The 7,304-nt window shown below is 36.2% G+C and overlaps 1 long non-coding RNA gene across 1 annotated transcript; it reads left to right on the forward strand.

The window, feature by feature from the left end:
- The first annotated feature begins 1,582 nt into the window (after positions 1–1,582).
- Positions 1,583–5,981, forward strand: LOC108529712 (uncharacterized). The gene is made up of 5 exons (XR_001885651.1): positions 1,583–1,670; positions 1,991–2,109; positions 4,028–4,070; positions 5,314–5,420; positions 5,877–5,981. It is a non-coding gene; the product is annotated as an uncharacterized LOC108529712 (long non-coding RNA).
- Positions 5,982–7,304: the final 1,323 nt, after the last annotated feature.

Here is a 7,304-nt window from a genome sequence, read left to right on the forward strand (position 1 = left end):
GGAAATGTCACATCATTCTTTACCCAGGAGCTATTCCTATACACGCAGAAGAAGCAGCTGGATGAGCTCTAGCTGTAAGGGTTTACTCTGGAACTTCTGGTAGGGATGCTTACCCTCAGATTAGCTGTCTTAGTTCATTTTGTTTTGCTATACAGAATATTTGAGGCAAGGTAAATCATAAAGAAAAGAGGTTTTTTAGCTCATTGTTCTGCAAGCTAAGTTCAAGAGCATAGTACCACATCTGACTGGCTTCTGGTGAGGCTACATTCTGGGTCAAAACATGGTGGAGAAGCATAAAAGTGAGTGGCATGTTCAAAGAGATCTCATGGTAAGAGAGCAAGGAAGAGAGATGATCTAGGAAGCTGAACTCAATTTTATAACACCTGCTTTCTGGTAACTAATCCAGTCCTGCAATAATGAGAACCCACTCACTCCCAAGGGAGGACATTAATCTATTCATGAGAAATGCATATATTTTGGGGTCCTCCAAGGCCCAAACACCTCCCACTAGGCCTCACCTCCCAACATTTCCACATTGGAGATCAAATTGCAGCATGACCTTTGGCATTTTGAAATGCCAAGTGGCTTAGCATGTGGTTTTCCTTGACAAATGAAGCAAATATCTTATCTTGAGTTAACAGACAATCATGATTGAAAAGGTCGGTCTTGGATGTGGGAGATACCCTGCCTTGTGTGTGTATTTATACCTGTATGGGATAGATCACTCTTCTCTTTCTGGACTCCTTGGCTCAGAGCAGCATATCTCCATCATTGGCATTTACCACCATTATGAACGGCTTCACTGCTTTTGCCATCCTTTCTCTAGCAGCCACTGCCTGGGCTACCTCTCTATCTGGCAAGTTGGGATTTCTTTCCAATAGTCACGCATTTATGTTAAGTGTAATATATTCAGCCTTCATTAAATTATAAATGTTAATAACTAAAGAAAATTTAGAAGGCATCTGTTTAAATTGACCTGATTAACAAAAGTGAGATGGGTCAGATCGTTAGTGTAAGGAAGAGAGACTGAGGAGAGGAATAAAAGGATTGTGGCTGTATGTTCCATTCCTGATCAGGATCCCTCAGGTCCTTTCAGAAACAACCTATAAAGCTTTGGGACCATAACCCATCCCAACATATTCGGGGAATGCCCACAGGAACTCCTGGACATCTGTGACAGCCCTTTCTCAATAAGCAGAGCTTTCCTTACTGGATTTTTTTTTTTTTTTTTAATCAGAGCCACATACATCTCTATCTTGATCCTGAGTTTGGACTTTCATAAAGAAATGGCCTCTTTTAGGGCTGGGCTGGGCAAGTATTGCTGGGAAGTGGGTTTTGGTTACCGTGAACAATGGGGATTTAGCTTTGCACTTCTAACTGTGCAGTTTGTTCTTTCTCCAACTCCTCCTCTTCAACTGACTCTTGCTTCGCTCTCTTCTGGTGATCAAACAAAAGGGACAAAGGTGAGTGCAACTGTCTCTGTGTGGTCTTTATAAAAATGAAGTCATAGTGAATATGCAAATAGAGCTGTGAAAGCAGCTAAACTGGCTCACAGTGAACTCACGTAATTCCTCTGGAGGTAAAAATATGTCTGCTCTGCACCTTCCTGGTGGTATTTCCTTCTCTAAAGCTTGCACGAGGAACCTCTTTGTAAAAGAACTGCAGATAAAGTAAACTTTTATCTTTGCATGGCATTTTAAATTTTCTGAGCATTTTTCACATTCCTTATTCCTTTAGACTTTCATTAGAACCCTTAAAGGAGAGATTGATATTTCCTTGTTAAACAAAAAATTCCCTTATTATTTAGGGCATGTTCTGGTCTGTTTATTTCTGTAGCACAACACCTGGTTCATAGAAGATCTTCCAGATGTGTTCATTGAAAAGCTGAAGAGGCTAATTCTCTTTCCACTTCCTTCCCCTTCACCATCTTGATATAAGAATAGAATTTAAGAATGCGAATACAGGACATTATTTTTTGTTCCAACTACAGGTGAACTGTTCCAGATACATTAAAGTCTTAAAGACTGCATGCCCAAGAGACTGGAGACCAATATGTGGCACAGATCAGAAAACTTACAGTAATGAATGCATGTTGTGCATGGAAAACCAGTAAGTGTTATACTCAATTTGAAGCCCTATCTCTTCTTTTTTTATGATTACAAAGCCCGCACTGGCCAAAATTCTCTTGGTCTTTCCAAATGCCACTTTTTGTGTGCTTCTTCAATACCCCATGGACATTGCTCTGTTAAAGTTATGAAAAAGAAAAGCTTAGCTATATCTCTAAAGAAATATACATATATGTATATACATATGTAAATATATATATGTGTATGTGTGTGTACTTGTTAGAAGTAATGGCAAAAACTGCAATTACTTTTGTGCATATATATACGCACATAAACATATATACACACACACATATATATAATATATTTGTTATTCAACCAAATTCTCACTACACTATCTTTGGGGTATTAGCTGTTACCTATAAGCATTTGATACCCACATTACATTTAAGGGAACAGTCCCAAGCAGGAAATACATATTGGTCACATTTTCATGAATCTCCTACGCTTTTCTTCCTCCACAGGAGAATTTTGAGGATAGCTATTTCTGTTTAGGCTGTTAGCCATAGACACATAAAGCCTTGTGAATTTATATGGAAGTATATGACTTTGATCTATCCTTAAGAATTTGTGTTTCCTCTCACAATCATCTAGAAAAGTTGAGGGAAGAGAATAATAGTACAAATGAATAGTTGGAATCAGCATATCCCCACCACTACCAGCCCTACAAGTTTAATATTAAGTCTTTACTTTTAACAAGATCTGAGACTTTAGAAGAATGAAACAATGATTATTACCAGCCTTCCAGTAGAATGAATTCAATACTTTATGATTCATGGTTAAAATCATGGGCTTTGGTGTCAAACATTCGGATTAGAATCCAGACTCCACTTTGTAGATTATGCAAATACCCAAGTCACTACAAGCTTCAGTGTTCTTATCTCTAAGACAGAAATTATAATAGAATTTAGGATTCACTGTGATAAAGCATGACAAACCTTAGCTAAGCAGCCAACACAGAGTGCCTTATAGAAGTATGCTCCTTTTTTCTTACATTTTTCTTCCTTCTTTTCTCCTATTTTCTAGTCCTTTTGAAAATTTATTTATTTATTTATTTATTTATTTATTTTATTATACTTTAAGTTCTAGGGTACATGTGCATAACGTGCAGGTTTGTTACATATGTATACTTATGCCATGTTGGTGTGCTGCACCCATCAACTCGTCAGCACCCATCAATTCATCATTTATATCATGTATAACTCCCCAATGCAATCCCTCCCTCCTCCCCCCTCCCCATGATAGGCCCCAGTGTGTGATGTTCCCCTTCCTGAGTCCAAGTGATCTCATTGTTCAGTTCCCACCTATGAGTGAGAACATGCGGTGTTTGGTTTTCTGTTCTTGTGATAGTTTGCTAAGAATGACTTGAAAATTTAAAGTCAAGTATAACGGCAAGTGTTATCCAGAATAAGGCCTCTCAGTACATGTTAGCTCATACAGTAACGCAACCAGAAGAGATTAAAATGATATTATCTAACATCCTGTTTTTAGAGAGCAGAAATCTAATATTTAGGAAGAAGTGACTATACCAAAATTGTATAGACTTTAAGTGGCAGAGAAAGATTTGGGCGTATTTTCTTTTTCTTAATTCCAAAGTTAAGAATGTTTTCACACTATATTATGCCTTAGATTCTCATTGAATATTCACAGGATTTAAAAAAATATGCTCAATCTACTCTTAGTGTTGATTTTATGTTCTTAGATTCTCACTTGATTCAAAAGTGTTCATATATTAAAGATGTTTACCATCAATATTAACCAACTGAGATAGTAATTCAGCAAGAACTTCTCATTCTCAGTCTAGGTCAGACAACAAAGAAATAACATATGACTATTTTACTGTATAGACTATGAAATCTCAAATTATAGCATTATGCATTCAATAAAATATTCTCTTCCAGAGATCAAGAATTTCAACCCAGAAAACTTCATGAAGGCGAATGTGTAAGTATATGCAGAAATTTTATTAATTCTTAATGTAAAATATTACAATATGCCTCACTTTCATAGAAAACAGCTATTTAAAAATACATATTCTAAAAATTATGTATGACTATTTATATTCCTAGATAAGGCATCTGGCCAACCTAAGCAGATCTGAAATATAGCAGAGGAAGAGTTCACAAAACTAACTCATAGCCCTTAATTGGAATATATTGCTATCCATGTCGTTATTTTCTAACATTGCAATTAATTAAAAGGTGAGGATTTCAAGGAAAATTAGGAACTCAAAGACACTCGTATAACAATAAAAAAGTTATAAATAAAGTATGAAAAAATTAAAAACAAGTGTAGACACAATTAATTCAGGGGTAAAAAGCTATGTGTGTGGAGTGTCAATAATTCTAATGGAGTTTAAAAGGTGATATAAGATAATTGTAATCATGGGGATGTGACAATAAAGACGTTCATTTTTAGGATGGGCACCTAACCAAATTTGATGGATGAGAAAGACAAGTATCATCATGAAACTGTTTTAAAAGTAGTCAAAATGACATTTAAAGAAGGAGTGGGAGTTGTCCTGATGCATACAGTTGGCAAAGGTCGGGCAAGATAGGAAAACAGCAAGAGCAAAAGCACGAAGGTATCCAGGGGCAGGAAATACTTAGGAACTCAGTCCTGAGGTTTAATTAGAGTAAGATGAGGAAGACATTGCAGACAAACCTGAAGAAATAAGCATGAGTCAGGAGAGGATTATCTCCTAATGGAGAATCAGTTAAGTATTTGAAGAGTAATATCGATTTTGCTTTTTAAAAGATCAGTCTGGCATCAGTATGGAGAGTGACTGAAATCTCAGATAAGCATAGAGAATGGGCAGAGAATTGGCAGAAAACTGGGGTCGTTTGAACAAGACATATTGAGGGCCTGAATAAAGTGGATGACAGCATGATGAGGAGAGGACTGACTCAGAAATGAAGTACCAGATAGAATCCACAAGGTGTATTCATCACTTAGATACAAGGAATTAGTGAGAGGGAGGGCCTGAACTGAACTGAACTGTCCCTAGCTGTGACAAGACTCCCAGCCTTGTGGAGACAGAGTATGTAAGCTGCAGCAGCTATATTTTTTGCATATGGAATTTTGGGATGAATGGTCTTTTAAGATCTTTTAAAAGTTTGTTTTCTATGATTTAATGATTTGAAAGATAAAACATTGTTTGTTTGTTTGTTTGTTTCTGATGGGGCAGATTCAGTGTACCAGGTATTCTGAGGCATGTACCATGGACTACAAACCTCACTGTGGATCTGACGGAAATGTATATTCCAACAGATGTACCTTTTGCAATGCTGTTGTGTAAGTGCTGAATTTAATGTATTAATTGCAAAACTAGCCTCTCTCAGAAATAGTCAGAAACAAGCTTTGTTCCTAACAGGGTAGATGTTACTATGAAGCATAAGACAGTGATTATTATCATAATATTTTACAAAAATAAAGAAAATAAAAGAAGAAAAGAGAGAGGAAAAGAGGAAGAAAATATATAAGAAAAAAAATTGATGCTAAGAAAATAAAAAATTTGATCAACATCACTAAGTGGCTGCTAAGAGAAAAATTTCCAGATTCTTTGGCTTCTGACTCTGGCTCTTACTACCATGAAAAGTCTCTTTTCTACCATGTTAAAGTTTAGTGATTAATTACTCATTTTTAGTGCCATGTACTCATCTAGCTGGCTTAATCTAAAATATGAAACTTTTCATTTAATATCTCCAAAGCCATCCTTTTAAAAAGTAATAATAATAACTTTTATTGTAGGAGGAGCCAAGGTGCAATTTGGTTGAAAAATTATGGATTGTGCTGAATCTCCCTGATGCTTAAGGATATCAAGTCTCCTTTGGCAGATTCCACTTAGATAACCAGTTTGTCATGGATGACTGAGGAGGCAAGCAATAATCTGGTACTAACATGGATTTGAGTCTTCAATAAAATATTCTCAGCAAGAAACTGACTATTAGGCCTGTCTGTGGATGTGATTCTTCTCTTAAGGGGAATATCTATGGTCATTTTCCTAAGCTAAAAATCATATGGAAAGATTCTCTCTATTTCTACACAAATTGGGAACTAGATATTATACACATAATGGTGAGAGGAGAATATGCTCATATCATGTTTAAAAGACTCAATTGTTTTAAGTAAACATGAGTCAGAGGATGGACCTGTCCATTGGTCTCATATTATCTTTGGCACACTAATGAAGAGTGAAAAATTTAGATTTGGAGAAAGTGAGAATCCAAAATACTATACACTAATCAGAACAGACCAGTAATAACACATGTTTTAGGTGTCATCATTTAAAGAGGACTCAGTCACATATGGGAACATGCAAAAGAAGGCATTATGTTGAAAGGACGAGGACATTAAAAACAAGATCTGATTGATTAAATGTTGAAGTCACTAAAAAGACCTCAGGAAAATATGATGGAGGTGGGAACGATGAGGATATATTCAAAACCATCATGAGGGAGAAACTCCAGAATTTTCTCGTCTAGCATGCCATAGAAAGCACCCAGAGAATTAATTCAACTTGCTGAGATAGATATTGCACCTTGAAAAAGAAAAGAATTTTCTAATAGTAAGTTTGGAACACAGTAACGGCCTATAAATTTAACTGTGGAGAGCACATGGTTTTTAAACACAGGTTGGTTAAATACATGCCAGATATGCTGTAGAGATGTGTGTGTGTGTGTGTGTGTGTGTGTGTTCTAGCAACACATATAGAAAAGTTATGAAGGGTAAAGCAATGTTTTGTGTGGGGAAAAGCAATACTAATGGGCAAAAGAGGAATCTATTTCATAAAGAAATTTTCACGGTAGTGAGAGAGACACACTTTTAAGGAGTTAATTACTATACAATGTCACAAGGACCACACTATTAGAAGTTTAATCAAGACAAAAAGAAAGACATGAGGTGTTAATGACATACTATATCAATCAGTTTACTTGTTTCTCAGCTGTAACAAAATACCACAGACTGCATGGCTTAAACAATGTAAATTTATTTGCTCAAAATTCTGGAGGTTGAAGAGTCCAAGATCAAGGTGCTGGTTAATTCAGTTCCTTGTGAAGCCTGTTTTCCTGGCTTGCAGATGGCTTCATTCTCATTGTGTCCTCACATGATGTGGGTGATGGTGGGAAAAAGACAAGAAACAGAGACAGGAAAAAAAAAAAAAGAGAAAGAGAGGGT

The sequence above is a fragment of the Rhinopithecus bieti genome, unplaced genomic scaffold (assembly GCF_001698545.2).
Source record: "Rhinopithecus bieti isolate Rb0 unplaced genomic scaffold, ASM169854v2 scaffold_757, whole genome shotgun sequence".
Taxonomy (NCBI): domain Eukaryota; kingdom Metazoa; phylum Chordata; class Mammalia; order Primates; family Cercopithecidae; genus Rhinopithecus; species Rhinopithecus bieti.